The sequence below is a fragment of the Engraulis encrasicolus genome, chromosome 3 (genome assembly GCF_034702125.1).
Source record: "Engraulis encrasicolus isolate BLACKSEA-1 chromosome 3, IST_EnEncr_1.0, whole genome shotgun sequence".
Taxonomy (NCBI): Eukaryota; Metazoa; Chordata; class Actinopteri; order Clupeiformes; family Engraulidae; genus Engraulis; species Engraulis encrasicolus.
Window position 1 is genome coordinate 6,909,029 of NC_085859.1, and position 21,912 is coordinate 6,930,940.

Genomic DNA, 21,912 nt, shown 5'->3' on the forward strand with positions numbered 1-21,912 from the left:
AGGATATTAGCGAACCCTGTTTTAGGAGCTGGCTATGCCACACTACAAACAAACAAAGAGGCTTCTTTGCTACAACCAAACGAATATCCTTTTCATGATGAAAGCCTTTTATTGACATTTTTAATAGATTTTTTTGGGAGTTGTAGGCTACTGCTGAAATAGAACACTGTTTCTCTATCAAGTAAACTCCAGTGACTTCGTGCCAAGTCAACCAACATTGTGTTTTTCCTTTTCCTTATTCAAACCTCCGCGGTAGGGTAAAATAATAAAACACAACTGACCTATTAGGGCCAAGTACTCACTGCACTGCTGCAAGCACATTGACCAATCACAGTCCAGGAGCATAGCGTCAGCTCATGAACATTTCAGCCTACTGGGATAAGCATGCGTGTACCGCAGCCAGGGGTTGTTTTATCGCTGCACAGTGGGGCGTGGTGGCTACTTTTCTGTACTGCACCTCAGTTGAGGTGCCACTGTAAACCCCCCCTTAAAGGTCAGATTAGACTTCTGCAACTGCGCTCGTCAAAACTCGCGTGGGAGTGGCCACGAACCAACATTGTATTCATGCATCTGCGAGTTCTGCGAGGTCCGAGGTCTCGTCGCGAGCCACATTTGAAATTGCGCATTTAGCCTACTTTCACATTGTAAGCACTGCGGTCATTATTAAGCAATGTTGCTTTCTATCCCGGTTAGCTAGGTATTTTCACACAAATTGCAAAGGCAATGCACTGGTATCATTATTTGACATACCCAGTCTGTTTTCACGAACAGAAAATGCAAGCATGTAAAGACAGTTGATTCTGCCCATGTGTGTTTACATTCGGTGGAGGAACGGTAGTAAAACCGCAGGCATTGTGCCATGAGTGTTCAACTGATGCATTGTTTGTTACTTAGCTTGTAGCTTCGTGTATTTACACACATCTACACACAAGGCATTAATAAAGTTTTTAACAGAATACAGCTCTGCTCTCGCAAACTACTGGCATTGCGCTGCCACAAGAACAGAACAAGGAAGTAGCGAGACGACCAATCATAGCGCCGTTTTGTCTGCGTACTCCGCGTCCGTCCGACGGATAGTTAGAATTTTTTCGAGGCGCTCGACGACGGGCGCAGAGCCTCTGAGAGGGGGGCGTGGACTCGCATAGACAGAAAACGGACGGACGCAGATTCTATGCGTACTAAGCATAAATCTAGATTTAGGCAGATGTAGCTTGTTGGTTTATCGCTAAATTTGATGTGTGCAATTATTCTGGTTGCATTGAAGCCATGCTCTACTTTTACAAGTCGCTGGATTTCAATGAGCCACTTGATAGAACAGTGCAACGCCTGCGCAGCTCTAATCGTGTTTTTTTTTTTTTTCAAAACTTTTTCATATTTCATCTGAAACTGCATAACATTAAAATTATGTCAAGGGCCAAATAAGATGGCCTTATAGGTTCCCCAACCCTGTTCTAATGTTATGTAGGCTATTTGATTTTATGCTAATTTCGAAATAGCCTAATCATCTTATTGCTTCATTGCACTTCGTGAATTTCTGCTGTTCGTGTTTTGTAAAAATGGTACATTTTTTTTTATTACTGATCATGGACAGGGTTAACAATTATATAATGCCCTATGGAAGAAATTTTGGGACTTAATTAAATACATATAGTCCTATGTGAGGAGAAATTAATACAAATATGACCGGATTTATAAATATATGTATAATTAATATAAATATAAAATGGGATACATAAATAAATGTATATAATTTCCTCCATAATGCCCGCTGTTGGTCTAAAATTTTGCTCAAAATGGTCTTAAAAGGTCTAAAAAAAGGTCAAAAATTTTACCCACTGAATCCTACAAGAACCCTGCCACCAGAATTGAATCACTTGTTCCTTGGGTCATTATCAACAACTCCACAAAGTTTTGTCAAAATCTGTTGATTAGGTTTTGAGTTATGCTGCTGACAAACAAACAAACAGACAGACAGACAAACCAACGCGACCGAAAACATTACCGCCTTGACGGAGGTAATAACACATCATTGACATTAGTATACATAGGTCTGTGAGATTACCTTTTATCATTTGGATGTCTAGTTTTTTTGCTAATAATTTCTGATCCTCGTTACCTTTGAAAAAGTGAAAGCCCAATTGGGAAACTCCAACTCACACAGCACTCCACAGCACACAAGTGTTCACTGCACACTGCACACAACAAAATTGCATTCATGCCTCACCCGTGCTGCAAGGGGGCAACCCCCAATGGCGCCCCAAGGGAGCAGTGCGGCAGGTTGGTACCATGCTCTGGGTACCTCAGTCATGGAGGAGAGCACTGCTCAATTACTCCACCCACCAACCTGGCGGGTCAGGAGTCGAACCAGCAACCTTTGGGATACAAGTCTGACGCCCTAACCGCTTACCCATGACTGCCTTGTGAAAGAGGATCAAAATATAACATATGGCTTTTCAGAAGGTACACTGTGTAAGATGTTTTTGTTGTTTATTTCCAGAATTCATGCTACCCATTCACTAATGTTACCTTTTTCATGAATACTTAACACCACCATCAAATTCTAAGTATTCATTATGACTGGAAAAATTGCACTTTTCATACATAAGAAGGGGGATCTTCTCCATGGTCCGCCATTTTGAATTCCAGAAATGCTGCAGAAATGACTGTACTTGGGCCATACTAGAAAATGTCAGTTTATTACTTTGTAAACTTTCATGAAAAGATCAGATTTGGCATTAGGCAGCCCAGTTTCAATGAGCAGCATAGTTGCAGTACCTTTTTTGACCATTTCCTGCACAGTGTACCTTTAAAGCATCATGACTCATTGGCCTATTCATGTGTAATGGACAAAAACCATGGCTATGCACAAAGGGGTTAAACTTCAGGGGTGCCCATAGGACTGGGTGGGACTGTAATGAATAAAAAATAGTATGTAATTGTGTTTGTAGAGCAAAGTTTTACATAAAATTTAAATTACTGGTAGACATTTGCCTGATTTTCATAGACTTCAGCAGTGACGTGCACAGCATTTCAGAGGGGCAGGGGCAAGATTTTTGTCAAAAGGGCACTTTAGGCACTTTACGATCTATTTTTTCAGCATGCAACTCTTCCTGCATCATGAAAAGGCACCCCATTGTTGCTTTGACATTGGAATGCCATACATATTTCACACTCTCCATCAAGAAACGTAAACGCAATACACGAGGAGCCAGGACACCGTCTAAAGCACAAATTGTAAAAGAAAAAAAAAACGAATTACATCTCAGCCCATCTAGTGTAGCTACACATCCATCCGTCAGCCTGACATACTTTAAAGCATGAGGGCTACAATCTTACCAGGCTAAATCTAATGACCCAGTAAATATGCCGCGGTGGTGGACAAAATTAGTAATCAAATTACCTTACCTTATTTAAAACGTTTTCTTGGTCCCAGAACTTTTATCAATTTCCAGTTAAATCCATACGGTTTGGTTATGTGCTAACATTGTTTTGCTTGTTCTTCTGTTTCTTTGAGAGATGCCATTTTCCCCAAATATGTCAATATTTTAACGTATGTTAATGATCTCATTTCAACTAGTAGGATATTAAAATGTCAGAAATCACGGCCTGAAAACAAAATTCATAACCATTACATGCTCTGGCATACCGCTTTATTTTGCTGTTGTAAATCTCGCGGGAGTAGGCTGGGTCATGACGTAGACAAGACTACAGTAAGCCTTAGGGAACATAAGAGTTTGGCAATGTCATTAGGCAAAATGACAGTGCCATTAGGCGAATTCAGGATGCCGCAAACAAGGGTGAAGAGGGCAAGATCGGTGGCAGGGCAAAAAGGGAAGGGGCAACCGCCCCCCTACAGGTCTATGTGTGCACCAGTGCTTGACACTAACTTTTTCGCTTACCAGCCATTTTGGCTAGTGGTTTTCCTGACTCACTAGCCATTGGGCCTTTTCACTAGCCATAATTTTCTTAGCCATCATAGCAGCTTTAATTAATTATATAATAGGCTGTAGGCCCTAATAATGTAATGTAGGCTAATATAATATAATATAGGCCTAGGCCTAATATAATATAATATAATATAATATAATATAATATAATATGCTATAGCCTAGGGCAATTAGAATTGTTAGGCCTATTAACTGGTCCATGCATGCATGCTATGCAAAGAACAGATTTACTGATCTGAGGATTGGCATAGCCTATAGTATATTTACCATGCAGAAACACCAAGCACAGTGTTGTGGAAGGGCACAATGTAAGCTACACGAGAGCAAAATATTTTCGTCTTTAATCTGGAGGGACTTCTTCATATCATATAGGCCTATCTGTGGAGGTCGCCGTCCAAATTCATGCGCAAAGTAGATAGCCTAAAGTCATTGCCAAGTTGGCCGGTCCTCGGACATGGATGTGGAATAACACCTCTTCTGGGATATTTGCTTATAAAAGTATCCACTAGAAAGCACACACAGATGCGGTAACTACAGAAGGGGCTACGACTTCCTTTCATTCCGTTTAATAGTGAGTTGTAAAATACAAACGGGCGAGACGGGCACCTGCGAAGGGACATGCAAAGGGATGCTTTTGTGCAGTCTGGAAGGCTACTGCGCGTTTTTTTTTAAGAACGGTTTGACAGTCGGGAACAACAGCACAAGAAACATGGAGGAATATTAAGGTATGAAGACACAGGCAAATCAGAAAATAATTTAAACCAAGGCTATTAATGCCGCATGTGTCCTTGTCTTATCACTGCGCTAATGAGACTTTCACAAGAGTAAGACAGACTGACATGTTTTCCTCTCGCTTTGGTCATTTTAATGACCACTACTACTAAGTATTGTAGTAATGACAGATCGCAAAACAGGTCAGTTGAGATGAACTTCGCTACTTTATTTTCACGTGAAGGTTTCCAGTGACATTTCGAAGCGCACGCTGATGTCCCGGTAGCTCGCTGTCACTCCTCTTCGCAAGACTAGCTCTAGGCCTATCAGATTCCTGGCTTGCGTGAGACACAGGTGACACGTGACACAGGTGCTTCATGGGTATTGTAGGCTCGCGAAATCGCATTGTATTGCTTTTGTAGCAAAAACGGTCCGAAGAAAAAAAAACGACAAAATGCGGTGCCTCATCATTCAGAATAGTAACGGACCCGCCAGAATGGCTAGTGAACCTTCGGTATCTACTAGCCAACGCCGTCTTTCACCCGCATTTGGCTACCTGGCGTGTGTTAGTGTTAAGCCCTGGTGTGCACGTGTCTGGACTTCAGGTCACGTACCGCGATTCTGGTCAGACCAGGAGTATAACGATTCACGTTTCCATACAAGAAGAACTTTGTTTCCATGGCCTGGTTAACCCGCTTTCCTCGGCTTGCTACTGGTTGAGGGCTGTGCCGAACAGAGCCATACAGAGGACAGAGTCAGGCAATCTCTGCTGTGTGCTAGGGTCGACTTCCTCATTAGCAAAATTAACTGTTAAGCTTCTCAGTACTGCTCAGCGTTGCGAATGTTAGTGCCTAGTAGTGGGCGTAGCACACAGCAAATGCAATGCGATGCAATGCAGGGAATATGACAAGACTTGCTGTTCGTAGTAATAACTTCTGATAAACCGAGGCAGTTGATAGTTTACATATTTGTGGTGATTACCCCGCAGTATAGTTCGTTAGTCCTTATTTTTGGCTGTTAATGTGGTGGTTCTATGTTGAGTCTACGGGAAGACAGCCGCTTTAGGCACGGCCTTATCTCCAATCGCGTAACTCTCCCCTCTGTATGGCTCTGCTGCCGAAGTTTAAACCAAACATTTCTTAGCCCAATAGAACGTCTCTGCTTAAACCACGTCACTGCCTTGAACACGCCTCTAGCCAGTTGGACAGTTGGAAATGCACAGTTGATTGGTTCCAGACAAAGTGGGTGGAGATCCCTCTGTAGCGGGATTGAGCAAGCTCCTGTGCCCTACTGTGTGTAGCTGAGCCGAAGGTGTCGCGTCACCAGTAGGGCGGAGCCCGGCTAGGTAGACATATGGAGTTTACAGTCATATCTAGTGATGCAATGACTATCACCAGAGCTTTAGTCTTTTAACACTGAGAAGGGCAGGTAGTTTTCTCTGTCTTGGATTTTAATATTATAGATGAAGTAAAAATAAATAAAATTTGATCAACTATATCCACCTCCAAAGCTAAAGACATCTGGGGCATGGACACCTTTCTCCTAAAGAAATTTAAAGATGTCTTAACTACTCCCATAGCTCATATAGTAAACAAGTCCTTGGAGGAAAATTATTTTCCTAATGTACTAAAAACAGCTATAGTGACTCCTATCTTTAAAGCTGGGGACAAACAGGATGTCACTAATTATAGACCCATTAGTATATTGCCGGCCATTTCGAAAATAATAGAAAAAACAGTTGCTGAACAGCTTGTGGAGCATTTAAACACAAAAAAACTCATGCACCCCATGCAGTTTGGTTTTAGAGCCAACCACTCAACCGACACTGCATGCTGCTATTTTATAGAACACATCAAGGCAAATCTTGATAATGGAGGAGTGGTGGGTGCTGTGTTCTTAGACCTTCGCAAGGCTTTTGACACAGTCAATCATCCAGTACTCCTCTCAAAGTTGGCGTGCTTTCAGCTGGCTCCAGGTGTACTAAACTGGATAGAGTCCTATCTATTAAATAGGGCCCAATGTGTTAAGATAAATGATAAAATATCTTCCTTAAAAGCATGCTCTATGGGGGTGCCACAAGGTTCCATATTGGGACCTTTGTTGTTCAGCACTTACATAAATGATCTTCCATCTGTATGTGAGGGTGTGGAGATACTGATGTATGCTGACGACACTGTATTATTTACACACGGCAAAGATCCGGTACAGGTGGCCAGCAAATTGACTCAAACACTAACTAAGGTCTCAATGTGGTTAAAAACCTCCTGTCTCACACTAAATACCAACAAAATTGTCACAATGTATTTTCACAATAGATTTAAACTAAATGTTGTTCCAGACATATATGTTGATGGAACAAAGCTAAATAATGTTGATGAGTTTAAATATTTAGGTGTGACCTTAGATTCTACTCTTAGTTTTAAGAAACACATTAAAAAGCTGGGTAATACTGTAAAGTATAGCATATCAAATTTTAGACATATCCGTAACTCTCTGAGTATTGATGCTGCTGTGACTTATGTCAATGCTATGATCATGTCCCACCTGCATTATTGTTTATCAAGCTGGTCCCAGGCCAACAAGACTGTCTTAAAATCCATTGATTCACTATACAAGCAGGCCCTGAAGGTCCTAGATAGAAGATCTTTTCAGTACCACCATTGTCCTATACTGAGCAAGTATAATATGCTCAGCCTTGAAAACATCATACAATTTTCTGATCTGCGGCTAATCCATAAAATTATTCACAATGCAGCACCCCCACCCCTAAGAACATTTGTTCAACCCTGCTCTGAATTGATGAGCAGAACGTCAAGATCCACCATTAGGGGTGATTGTAGTCTCCCAATCCGACGAACTGCTTTTGCTCAGTCAGCCTTCTCCTTCAGGGCAACCAAAACATGGAATAGTCTACCCAGTAACCTAAAAAGTATTACTGATTATCAGGCCTTCTCAAGGGGTGTGAAAAAATGGATATTAACCAACCAGTCTTGTCAACATTAATCATATGTTTTTAAAATATGACTCACACTGTATGCCATTTTAGTGTGTGTGTGTGTGTGTGTGTGTGTGTGTGTGTGTGTGTGTGTGTGTGTGTGTGTGTGTGTGTGTGTGTGTGTGTGTGTTTGACCTATGGCCTATGGATGTGCTTACTTGTTTATATCTTGTCTATGTTATTGTATTTTAATATTTGTTTTACCTGTCCAGGGACTGCAGATGGAAATTAGCTATATAGCTATAATCTGGCACAAGCCATCTTTTTACTTCTGTAATCAATGTGTATTGTGCATGGTCCCTGTTGAACTAAACTAAATAAACTAAAACTAGTAAGCTTCCAAATCTTTCACAGTTTATGCATGCCCTCACACACCCACCCTCTACACCAGCACATACATACATCCAATACAACACCTACTTCACACACACATACATAGAATGTCTCTCTTTCTCTGTAAGCCTTGTTAACAATCCTACCAATAAACAAAGTAACAAACAAAAGAGAAGGGCCAGGTAGTCATATTCTTACTTATCAGCTTTCTAACGCTACATCAACAGATTTAATGATCCAGAACCTGTAAGAAATGTGATTCATGCTCACTCATACAAAACTATATTTTGTGTGTTTTGTTGTGAATGAACACAAGTAAAAGCAAAATGATCACAACAGTCTAAGCAAAATGCGTTTAACACTAGAACTACCAGAATTTTTCTGCCTACCTAGAAGTACCAGAGAGGGGTCATTTGACCCGGTGTCCTGTCTATATGAGCGACCCGTCGAGATGTGATTCTCTTCGCTACTGAGCATGCGCACGCATGCGCACACCATCGCGGTGGTTTTCGCGGGTGATTGCCCATCGAATTGTGAGACCGCAAGTTACGATAGGATCCCCTGAGACTGTCAACTTTAGTGACTCAAACTGTAGCCTATGTCCTCCAGAGGTTACCACCAGTCATCCATAGTCTAGTTAGCCTATAGCCTGTCCACCGACTGTCATCGACTGAAAGTTACGATAGGTCCTATATCCCCTGGATCATCCAGCAGATCATTGGAAAATCTGCGAAATAGCGTGGCCTCGAACATTTGCTACTTTGATGCCAAACCATAATCGCTCACACACTCAGCCTCGAACATTGTAACATCGATCAGAAAAGACTATTTATGTAGAGGAGGCGTTCTCATTGCAAAATGGAAAAAATCGCCACCTCTGATTGAGCTGTCAAAATGCTCCCTCCACCCTTTTCACTCAAGAATTTGAATCGACTGCATTGTAAAATGCCTGAACATGGTAATAAGAAATGCACTGGTGTGGATGTTATGAAAATATGATTCCGGTCATTAAAAGACAGACATCTACCAAAACAAAGCCACAATACGCTCTCTGTTATCTGGGGATATTTAAAGCGCGCTATGTTATTCCCCATAGCACATGATTTCATGTGGCAATTTGCCCTGCGAGCCCACGTCGCATTGAAACCAAACCAACAGCAAATGACTGCATGAAACAACCCGTGGCCAGGCCCTGATCCCAAACACTTTCTCCAGTATTTGCGCAAACTCAACTCAGTCTCTTTCATATGGCACGTTTCTTAACTTGATCAAACGAGAGGCTGACGTGGTCAGCAGCCGCACGTTCTTATTAAACTCCGATTGCACACCCCTGTCCGTGAAATAAACAAAGTAATGGTTATTAAAACAGTCCTACGTGGACCGATTGAAACGCCTTCCGCGGAAAATCAAGGTCGCTCATTTAGATGAGGCATCGCAAATCGATAGAACACCACTATCGAATAGGGCGACCGGTCGCTCATCTCGACGAGGCAACACATCTCGACAGAACACCGGCGGCTTTTACCTAATACACTAATCACTCATTTTGTTATGGTAATGAGGCTGTTAGGGGCCGTGTGTGGGGTGAGGGGTGAGGGGGTCACACCTTGCAGTGCTAACAGCCAAGACAAACAGGGACAGACAGCTTCTTCCCAAGGGCTGTCAGCCTCCAAAATCACCACAGGTAAATAGCAACTTGCATGAAGATATCAGCAGCAAAGACAGATAGCACAGTTTGGCGGACAGTGTGTTACAGTTTTTCTCCATTGGTTTGGCTCATTTCTTGAAACTGAGATGCCATTCTCAAAACATGGACAAATCCCAAAACTAATTTGCAGTTCCTCTACAGAATGGCATTTATCATTGCTTTCATCAAATTTCAAATGCTTTTGTACATGTCTCAATCATTTAGTACATCCTTGCAAATGGCTATGTACAAGTATCCTACAGTTAACACAATCAGCTTACATTTAGTACAATTTTCAAATGAATGTACCTTGCTGATCTATCCCAATTGGTTGATTCTCAGTGTAATGGTTGTCCTGAAAACATGTCAGCACATTTTCTTCATATAAGTCATCAATGAATGTGTGAATGTCCCATGTGATCATGACGAATCATATGACTGCAACCAGATAATGGTTGAATTACAGTTTTTCTCGATTGGTTTGGCTCATTTCTTGAAACTGAAGCCTCGGCCAGATGACACCGCAACGCGGGTTTTTTTGAATCCGAGTTGCAATTAAGTTGCAACCATACAGCATGTTTCAGTAAAAGATCATGTCCTGATGACAACGACAGTCTTGCTTCAGAATACACATTTCTTTATGTGAAGTTGTTGAGAACAAAGTATTCGCTAATGGCCGTGATCGCCCATACTCTTATCATGCAAATGACATGTCACGTAGGGACCTTACACCAGTCTCTGACAGTGCCAGAAAGTTTCTTTTTTTTTTAACAGACCCAGCAAATTTTGTTTTCGATCTACAGACATATGCCATGGCTTGTTTAAAAGCTGAAGATCTTAGCTTTTTATTACTAAAAACGATACATTTCTAGCCTCTCCCATTCCGAAGTTATGTCCATTTTAAGCGACGGATAGTTTAACAAAAAATAGCGTCATTTCCCCCCTTTGTAAAAAGCGAAAGACGGTTTTATTATGCTTTACTCTCCGCAAGCGCGTACATAGCAGGTTCAGAATATCAGAATGTGCAAGCTGCATACTTGAACATTACTAGATGCCACAGAGACAAGTTAGATAAAACAACAGACTGTGCTGAATCATGCTGCTTAGCAGCACCATGCTTCGTGACAAAGTTGCTACAAGAATAAGCTGCAACATGCTGCAACTTCTGGAATATTTTGGAAGACATTAGAACAATCGCCAGGGAGTTTACAGTCTACATAACTGCATGGTTGGCCCTCACGAAGTTGTAAGTCTGATGTCTTTACTCCTTTCATTAGTTAAGTATGATGTTTTGTATGCAGGAGGAGCATGTCAAGTTACTAAAGGAACTTCTTATCCCAACATGTGTACTAGCATTTGCTGCTAGCCGACTTATTTTCAAAACCAGCATCGCATAGTTGTTATTTTTCATTGTGCTGAAGTGAGTGCTACGTGGGAAAATAGGCTACCAGCTTTGCGCATGTGGCACCTTGTGTAGCTTGTGGAGTGACTAGAGTAGCGAATCATTGCCATTTAGGCATCTGTTGATTGTGTACGCTTTATGCTGCTTTTTTTTATTTGAGAAGTTTAAACTGGTGTTGAATACCAATACCGGGCAGGTATTTCTCCCTCCTCTGGAGGCTGCTGCGCGCTCACCGCTTCTCTTTCTGCCCATTACGCCTGTTTCAACTAGTGACATATACATAGGCTAATATGCACTGCTGATAACTGTTTGGGTGCGCAGTTAAAAGATAATATGAAGCTTTGCTTCGTGTTTGTCAGGTTTTTTTTTTTTTTTTTTAAGATTTTGAACACGAGTGACCCACACTGGGCAGTTTGAAACGTAAAATATTGACCGTGGTAGAAATGAAAGTCTCCACAGTCCACACAAACAGTTGTCTGATGATGCCATTGTGCATGGAATTAATGTTGTGCGCAAAGCTAGTGGTCATTGTGAAGATACCTCACTGTTTTTGGCCATGTGGCTTTGACGCAGATGTAAACAAATCCGTTTCGCCTGTAACAATGGCAACGCAAACGCCTGCGTTACTCGATTTTCGCACTCTGGAACCCATTATTCGAAAAACTCGTTTTGTGCCACGTTTCTGGTGGGTTTCATATGGTTAACCCAGGGGAACGTTGTCACTGGCATAGAAAATCGTTCCCGTATAGCTGGCCCCTAAGATGACATTCCTATAACCATTGGGTCATTTGGCCAAATTCAGATAACTAGCCAAATGTCATATACCTCCCAAAACACCTCATTCTTGCATCAGCACTAAACCATCTCACATATAAATAGTCAGTACCATCAAAATGGCATACTTTGTAGATCCTTCTCAATTGCTTTGCCCCATTTGCATTCTTCTAGTCCCTCTGTCAAAATAAACTGGATGGTTCAGCATAACTACATGGATCCTCATCACTCGCTCATATCACCCCAAAAACAGTTTACCCATGTGTCAAAACTAAATTTCTTCCCCACATATATCATCAGTACCCCCAAAATACATTGTCCCTTTGCCATTGTGTAAGCACTGCCAGTCAAAATGGTTAGGTGTTTTATCTACGTTCAGCTAACAGATTTCGACTATGTATAAAAATGAAAAAGTGAGTGAAACCATTGAAGTTTGACAACACAGATAATTTACCAAGGACATTTATCAGTAACTTTCTTTACTGTAAATTCATATACAGAAAGTAATGCCCATATATCACAGGTTTCTCATGGGTTTGGCTCATTTCTCAAAACAGAGATAACGTTCTCAAAATAACATGGACAAATGCCAAAGCAACTAGCAATTGTTCAAAACAGAATGTCGTTTGAAAAAATGTCATGAAATTAGCCAAATAACAGAGGAAACTGTAGTATACATGGTTGTAAAATTATTTTCTACTAACTAGTAAAGTTACAATACCATCTGACCTGTTGAACACTGTCATGAATTTACTATGTAATGACATTCTTAAAATATGATGTCCTTGACTGTTTTGGGAATTGCGTAGACCACTTTGCATATGATGACTTACACAATGAAATAATGCTGACGTGTTTTGGAGAGGGCAACCATTAGACTGAGAATTGTCTAATTCGTTTAGATAAGCAAGGTCAATTTATTTGGAAAATGTGCTAAATGTATGCTGAATGTGTCAACTGAAGGGTATTTGTACATATCCATCTGCAGAGATGTACTAAACATTTGAGACATGTACAAAGCATTTGATATCTGATGAAAGCAATGAAAAATGCCATTCTGTTTTGGGAAATTGCAAGTTGGTTTGGAGATTTGTCCGTGTTGTTTTGAGAATGTCATCTCAGTTTCGAGAAATTAGCCAAACCAATCGAGAAAAACTGTAACGTGTGAATCTCCCATGTCATGTGACCATAACGACTCATGTGAATGCAACCTGGCAATTGTTAGATGGATAAATACCAGTGCATGTGGACTACTGCTTCACTTCCCTCAAGAATTTTGTGGTGAAAGAAGCTCCTCTCCAAGGAACGAAGATGCAGAGATACAGCACTCAACAGGCATTGGAAATGATCCACGCACGCGCGCGCGCGCGCACACACACACACACACACACACACACACACACACACACACACACACACACACACACACACACACACACACACACACACACACACACACACTGTGTCTCAAGTGACAGCTGTAAGCTGCTAACAGCTACATTTCCACAACAAAAGGAGTGTACGCAGGGGGTCCAAAGGGTCAAATGACCCTCTTGTGGGGCTTTTAGGTAAAAAGGTCAATTGACCCCTCCATGGTAGTTCTAGTGTTAATACTAATATTTGTCTTTAAAATGTTTTATTTATGTTGTAGGTGAAGATCAGAGGATTCAGTCTGATGGAAGACAGTCCACAGATGAGAAAGGATACACAGGAAGACAGAACCGTCGAACAGCAAACACATTTCAGTGCTCTCACTGTGAAAAGAGTTTTACTGTCATGGGCAGTTTCAAGCAACCACAGAGGACCCATTCAGAGGGAAATCCATTGCAGTGCGCAGAATGCGGAAAGAGCTTTAGTAACAAAGACAACACCAGAGGGTCCATACAAGGGAAAAACCATTTGAGTGCTCAGAATGTGGGCATACCTTTAGTAAAATGGACCATCTCAAGAGGCACCAGAGGATCCATACAGGGGAAAAGCCATTTGAGTGCTCTCAATGTGGAAAGAGTTTTAATACAAAGCAATCCCTAGAGAGACACCAGAGGATCCATACAGGTGAAAAGCCATTTCAGTGTACTGAATGCAGTCAGGGCTTTAGTGAAATACGTTCTCTCAAGCGACACCAGAGGATCCATACAGGGGAAAAGCCATTTGAGTGTTCAGAATGTGGAAAGAGCTTTAGTGAATTGGGTAATCTCAAGAGACACCAGAGGGTCCATACAGGTGAAAAGCCATTTGAGTGTTCTCAATGCGGAAAGAGTTTTAGGGAAAAGAGCTATCTCAAGGAACACAAGCTGCTCCATACAGGGGAAAAGCCATTTGAGTGTTCTCAATGTGGAAAGAGGTTTAGTGAATTGAGCAAGCTTGAGAAACACAAGATTATTCATACAGGGCGAAAGCCATTTGAGTGCTCTCAATGTGGAAAGAGGTTTAGTGAATTGGGCGCCCTCAAGAAACACAAGATTATTCATACAGGGGAAAAAACATTTGAGTGTTCTGAATGTGGACAGAGATTAAGACGCATGGACCATCTCAAGAGACACCAGAGGCTCCATACAGGGGAAAAGCCTTTCGAGTGCTCTCAATGTGGAAAGAGCTTTATTGAAATTAGCAGACTCAAGACACACCAGAGGATCCATACAGGGGAAAAGCCATTTGAGTGTTCTCAATGTGGAAATAGCTTTAGTGAAATGGGCACTCTCAAGAAACACCAGAGGATCCATACAGGGGAAAAGCCATTTGAGTGCTCTCAATGTGGAAAGAGTTTTAGGCTTAAAGGCTCTCTGAAGGAGCACCAGAGGATCCATACAGGGGAAAAGCCTTTTGGGTGCTCTCACTGTGGAAAGTGCTTCAGTCAACGGAGCTGTCTTAAGGGACACCAGATGATCCATTCTTGTGAGTTATTTGAGCCAGTTGAAAAGCAAAAACCATTTGAATGCTCTCAGTGTGGAAAGAGGTTTACCCAGTCGTCCAGTCTCAAAAAGCACCAGCTGATCCATTCTGGTGGAAATCCATTTGAGTGCTCTCAATGTGGAAAGAGTTTCACTGAAATGGGCACTCTAAAGAAACACCAGAGGATCCATACAGGGGAAAAGCCATTTGAGTGTTCAGAATGTGGAAAGAGCTTTAGTGATATGAGCACTCTCAAGAAACACCAGAGGATCCATACAGGGGAAAAACCATTTAAGTGCTCAGAATGTGATAAGAGATTTAGTCAAATGGGTAATCTCAGGATACACCAGAGGGTCCATACAGGGGAAAAGCCATTTGAGTGCTCAGAATGCTCAAAGAGGTTTAGAGCAATTGGCAAACTCAAGGATCACCAGAGGGTCCATTCAGGGGAAAAGCCATTTCAGTGTCATCAATGTGGAAAGACATTCACTCAAAATAGCCATTTGAAAAGACACCAGATGATCCATGCTGGGGGAAAGCCATTTGAGTGTTCACAACGTGGAAAGAAGTTTAGAGATATGAGCAAGCTCAAGGATCACCAGAGTTTCCATACAGGGTAAAAGCCATTTGAGTGCTGTCAATGTGGAAAGACATTCACTCAACAGAGCAATTTAAAAACAAAAACAAATGATCCATTCGACTGGAAATCAAATCACGCAATGTCCTCAGTGAGGAAAGGCCTTTAGGACATCAGCCCCTCCAGGAATTTTCGGTGTTGCGATGTGCAACTTCAATGTAATTTCCGGCAACTTTTGGCAACTTTTAGCACCTTTTTGGCCCCTCTCCTATCTGAAAGTCTCTAAAGGAACAAAATACTTAAACCTTTCTAATCACATAAATATTATGAATGGACTGTCAACAGAGAAAGAGAATGCCTGCCTGTAGCCTACACGGCTTATTTTGCCATGCTGCTTGCACGGGAGAGAGAAACGTGTTGCATCTGTGGGAGATATATCAAAAATATCAACTGTTTGAAATGTGTATTAGTTACCAATTTTAACCAAGGTTATCAGACATTTCGCAGACGTGGTAAATTAACTGCAGTAGGCCTATATCACGAAAGTGAATACACCCCTCACAGTTTTTGCAGATTTTTGAGTATATCTTTTCATGGGAAAGCATTACAGAAATTTCACTTTGACACAATGATTAGTGACCTTTTAACAACATATTTAACCGCTTAAATTCTTGTTCACTCAGAAAAAAACAAAATACAGTCAGTAGCCCCTTAATGCGCACCGTACCTCCTGTGGCACGCTGTAATAGACATTGAAAGTTAACTAATATAGTACTACAGGGCCTTTAGTAATACATTAGTAATACATTACGACTTGGTCATTGCCATTCTGGTAACGTGTCTTAAGGGGTTAATGTTTGAACATGTACTCACAAAAGTGAGTACACCCCAGATGAAAATCCGGTAGAGAAGGGGCTGCGTTTGCTCAAATTGTCTCGAAATGAAATGAAATGAAAAGGGATGAAAAGGGATGAAATTTCCTTTAGATGGTGTCAAGCATGCGTGGTGGTAAACAACTGAGTTTTACAAAAAAAAGTGTATCCTCTCAATAGCCTAGCATGGTAGTGGGACTGACATGGTTTTGGGATGCATGAATGCTGTCAACATTGGCAATCTGAAATACACCTAAAGGAAACATGCATGTCAACATGCACTGTGACTACTGAAGCAGATCATGATATTCTCCATAGGATTGCATTCAAATCTCACACCAATCTATTTAAGCCAGATGCAGACTCAAAATGTAGAAGTTCAATGCAAAGAAAGGTTGAAACGCACACTGATGACCTCCCTTTTCATCCCTTTTTATTTCGTTTCATTTCGAGATGAGTCGAGCCAACACAGCCCCTTCTCTACCGGATTTTAATCTGGGGTGTACTCACTTTTGTGAGTACATGTTGAAACATTAATGGCTGTATTTAGTTTTTATCTGAGTGAACAAGAAGTGTAAGTGGTTAAATAAGTTGTTAAAAGGTCACTAATCATTGTGTCAAAATGAAATTTCAATAATGCTTTCCTATGAAAAGATTAACTCAAAAATCTGCAAAAACTGTGAGGGGCGTATTCACTTTTGTGATATACTGTACAAGTGTATGTGGCCTCAGTGACGGCTTGCAACCTGTGAACCACGTCCTTGACACGATATGTTGGTATGTATTTCCGTTAAGAAAAAAATCAGGAAGCGTACTGTTGCTTAATGTCTGTTTTAAGTTGTTGACCACTTCCTCCGGATTTTGAAAGAAAATATAGTCATTTAGATCATTTATTTGCATAAAATCTCAAATGGCTAAATGTTATCAGTAGTTTATAGAATGAAATAACAATGTTCAGTTTACTCAAACGCATACCTATCCATAGCAAACTCAAAGTGGTCTCTCAATTTTTGCCAGATATGTAATTATGAACTACCTTTCAAGGGTTTTCTGTTCTAAAGTCTTCAACTTTTGTTTCCACTACTACTAGACCTAGACTTTTACCTCACACTACCAAAATGACCACTGAAAATCAATAATTAAAAAAGAAATAGAGGAATGGAATGTGTCCGCGTCCTACTTTCAAGCAGGGGAAATCCAAAGCTATTTTTTCGTTAAGAAATCAATATTCAAAAAATATGAAGCCAAAGTTTCATAACGAAATTCCCAACTTTTATCACGATTGTACCGTCCATCTGGATCGGATCTAAAAAACCATCAGATGATGTTGACAGGGAAAATAATTCAGTACTCTGGCTATGCTTCTGTATCTCAAGGAACACAATATAGTCCATTTTGCAAGTAAAATATACAGTGAATGTCTAGTTTGCCGTGTGTGTGTGTGTGTGTGTGTGTGTGTGTGTGTGTGTGTGTGTGTGTGTGTGTGTGTGTGTGTGTGTGTGTGTGTGTGTGTGTGTGTGTAAAGAAAATCTTTTAAAAAAGACATGCCCTGGGCTGAGGTAAAATGCCCCCTTTCTTTCATATCAACACAGGGAAGAATTGACTTGACTTTAGTTTTAATGTATGGGTCCCCACAGTCAGGGCCGGTTCTGGCTTATTTGGTGCCCTAGGCGAGTTTGATTTCTGGCGCCCCCCCCCCCCCCCCCCACACCTTGGAAAGAAGAAAAAATCTTTCTTATACCTCACAGAACACAAGACTAATATCCTTAGTAAGCTTAACTAAATAGCATCAAGAACAATAACCGTTTTTCATCAAATGGATTTGTGGTTCTTTTTGACAGGCGACCAACACATCAGATTGAGTCGCATGAAAGTAGCTTCACTGTGTGGTGTGTTGGATGTGATGGTGGTGGGGCCCCCAACCCCAGATGAGAGGGAGGTTATCAATGTGTTTGAATTGTAACGTGAAATTGAAATGCCAGGAGAGTGATACAGTACACGCATGTAAAATGCATGTGTAGGCAATAAGCCTACCAAGGAGGTCTGCATTGATCTACACTATCTACAGCATCACAAAGCATGGCAGCATAACAATTTTAATAAGCTACACATTTGTGCTGTCTTCCAAACCAATTTCATTTCTGGACTGGAAATAGTGGTGCATTTGTGAGTAGGAGAATGAGAAGGGGGCTATCTATGTGTTTGGAGGGACAGGGTGAGAGAAAGGGAGAAGAGCTGTCACGCTATTGAATTTCATAATATACAAAATATAGTAAATAGCCTCACTTGTCTGCTGTGCATGGTTCTGTTACATGATTAATGTAGGCTATGTCATTCTGGTCTGGAAATTAATGTTTTTTTAAGCTTACAACAAGCAGGTAATTCATGTGGATGGAAGGAGATATGGCAGCTAAAATTGTTTTAAACATTGCACCAGTCTTACTTTACATTGCTTGTCAACCTAAGCAAGTATTATGATATCAGGTGGGTGTTAGTGAGTAGTGAGTAGGCTACTTTACTGGATTTCATTGCTTGGCATACTTGGCTAATGTTAGCATGCTAACTAGCGATTTCTCTGATCAAAAACAAAGCTCTTTTTCTCTCTAATTCCAAATAGTAACCTCATAACTATTAGGCTTTCCATAATCACAAACGGTTGCTGATTAAATCACATAGTTCCAAAACACCCTCTGAAACTCCTGCATCATGCAATGAGTGGTTTAATGAGAACATAATAATCTCCATCCAGCAGAGCAGCACTACTGTTTGCGCTTGCCCCCTCTGTCTCTCGAGTGAGTCTCCAAATTCAAAATAGACCGCACGCTGTCACTCGTCCCGCCCCCTTTCTCAGAACTGTCTGTTTATTGGTTCACAGACTTCCCAGAGACAGTTGGAAGAGATATTACTATTGGCTGAGGGGCGCTTTGCCGTGAGGAGCGCTTTCGCCACTCTTTGTTGATTGCGACTTCATAAAAAACTTCATATCGCAAAATTACGCATAGGAGAGCGCCATTTCGGCGCCCCTTCTTCACATGGCGCTCTAGGCGACCGCCTAGCCGGCCTATGCTAAAAACCGGCCCTGCCCCTAGTAGGTGTTTTCTTTTGTGAGTCATCAGATTGGAGCGCAATAGTTTTTTTTTTTTTTTTTTACCTCACCCTCGGGCTCTCTTATGGATATTGGAAGAATCATTTAGTGAATGTATTTTATGTTTTTGCAATGCTTCGTTAAGTTTTCAAGTAAACAGTTAAAATCAAGAAGGGGACTCGTGGATTTATTTTTTTGAGTGTTTTTGATACAAGGGAGTCCAATAAGGACAGTTAGAAGTCAAGTCAGCTTTTATTGTCACTTTCTTTATGCACAAGTCACACAAGGAAAATGAAATTACATTTTCTCTTGATACCATGCCAGGGCATACTGTTGGATTCCAGCTATTCTACTCAAAATCTTGAATATCATCTTATAAACCATCCTTAAAACTTACTATGTGCTAACCGGAATCCTGTGTGTTTATTTTAAAAAGAGTCGGAGAGCGCGTTGTCCAATTGAAGAGTTCAGATGCAAAACCCCCTAACTCCATTTCTGAAGACCTGCACTTCTCTATCTTTAGAGAACCCAGTTGCACACACACACACCAACACACACACACACACACACACACACACACACACACACACACACACACACACACACACACACACACACACACACACACAGAGAGAGAGAGTGGGGGTAGCGAAACTCTGGACACACACTCAAGCACACAGATAAGAACACATGCTCTCTTCTCTTAAAACACTGAAACTTAGCGTATCATTCAATTTCTGTTAAATTCTTATCCTGTCTAAGACCATACTCCTTAGTCCAATACAAAGTATTCTATTACCCAAATAATACTGCTGATATATTTTGACTATAGATTATGCATACATATTCAGTGAATTGATTTACTAGTAAAATATGTTTCAAATGAGCACTTATTATTACGTCACTACATTGATTTCATTGCTAAATTATGACTCATATATCTACAATACACATATATAGTACTGCCATTTACAGACTGAAGAGACCGGACAGGCAACAGTGACGGTAACGATAAGGTCAATAATAAATACAGTACACATTCACATTTAACATTTAACATTCAACATTCAACATCAGATAAATATAGAATGTAGACATTACAATAGTATAATGTAACAGTGACATTAGCAATATTAACAGCAATATAAATAGTTATATAAAGTAGTAGAAGCAGCATGTTGTATTGTTCTTATTTTACAGGACTGAGGTAGTGCAGGTAAGTTGCAGTCCCATGGTACTCTGTGTGTGTGTGTGTGTGTGTGTGTGTGTGTGTGTGTGTGTGTGTGTGTGTGTGTGTGTGTGTGTGTGTGTGTGTGTGTGTGTGTGTGTGTGTGTGTGTGTGTGTGTGTGTGTGTGTGTGTGTGTGTGCGCGTGTGCGTGTGCGTGTGCGTGCGCGCGTGTGCGCGTGCGTGCGTTCTTGTGCAGCTCCAGTCCAATAGAGGAATACAAAAAGTCAGGGCTGTGCTGTACTACACACTGTGCAGTCCAGCATGGCCCAGTAGTCCAGTGGTCAAGTAGCAGCATTTAGCAGCATAGTTGTAGGTACAATGAAGTCTCAGAGTGCAAGCAGTTCTAGGAAGTGGAGATCAGAGAGTGCAGGTAAGGTGCAGTCATGTGGAGCAGTTCCATAGGGTGTGTGTGTGTGTGTGTGTGTGTGTGTGTGTGTGTGTGTGTGTGTGTGTGTGTGTGTGTGTGTGTGTGTGGTGTGTGTGTGTGTGTGTGTGTTTTGTGTGTGTGTGTGTGTGTGTGTGTGTGTGTGTGTGTGTGTGTGTGTGTGTGTGTGTGTGTGTGTGTGTGTGTGTGTGTGTGTGTTGTGAGTGAGAGAGAGAGAGAGATGGTCTAGCTTCCTGTCTGCCTGAGCAACTACAAGTGTGTCCGAACAGAACAGCCCCTTCTCATCACCTGTCACTGGAACAAGGTAGGCCTATGTCAGCACGCGTCTCCAGAGTTTGGCTAGTTACGACAGAGAGAGCCACTTTACGCACATACTGGGACAAGGTAGCCTGGGAACTCCCATACTGCCTTTCGTTCTACACAATCGTTTCGGTCTGATCTTGTGATTAGGTCTGGTGTTAACCAGGCAAGGAACAAGGTAGGCCTATGTCAGAACGCATCTCCAAAGTTTGGCTAGTTACAACAGAGAGAGCCACTTTACGCACATACGCGCGGCAGTTCCCTTCCAGCATTACAGGAGAATCGCAGTAACCGGAATAAAAAGATCAAGGACTGGACACAGGGTAAAACCTCAGGTCACATTTTAATGAGTTACTCTTAAGGCTACTCGCACCATACAATGTAGTAGGCTATAGAACTTGTAAGGAGTTGACACAGTTTGTTTACTGGGGAGGTATGATTTTTCACCGGCGGCGAATGCGTTTGTGTGCAGCTGTATCGCAGCATTTATATATGTATACATGTAGCTTTGGGATTGAGTACGTAGAGTACACCATCCAATCACCACTGAGTATATATGTAGCTTTGGGATAGAGTAGTACACACCATCCAATCACCACTGAGTATACATGTAGCTTTGGGATAGAGTAGTACACACCATCCAATCACCACTGAGTATACATGTAGCTTTGGGATAGAATGGTACACACCATCCAATCACCACTGAAACCCCTACAAAAAGAG

General features: G+C 41.4%; 1 pseudogene; it reads left to right on the forward strand.

The window, feature by feature from the left end:
- Positions 1-21,912, forward strand: part of LOC134446489 (oocyte zinc finger protein XlCOF6-like) — an 87,600-nt pseudogene that overhangs the window by 14,127 nt on the left and 51,561 nt on the right.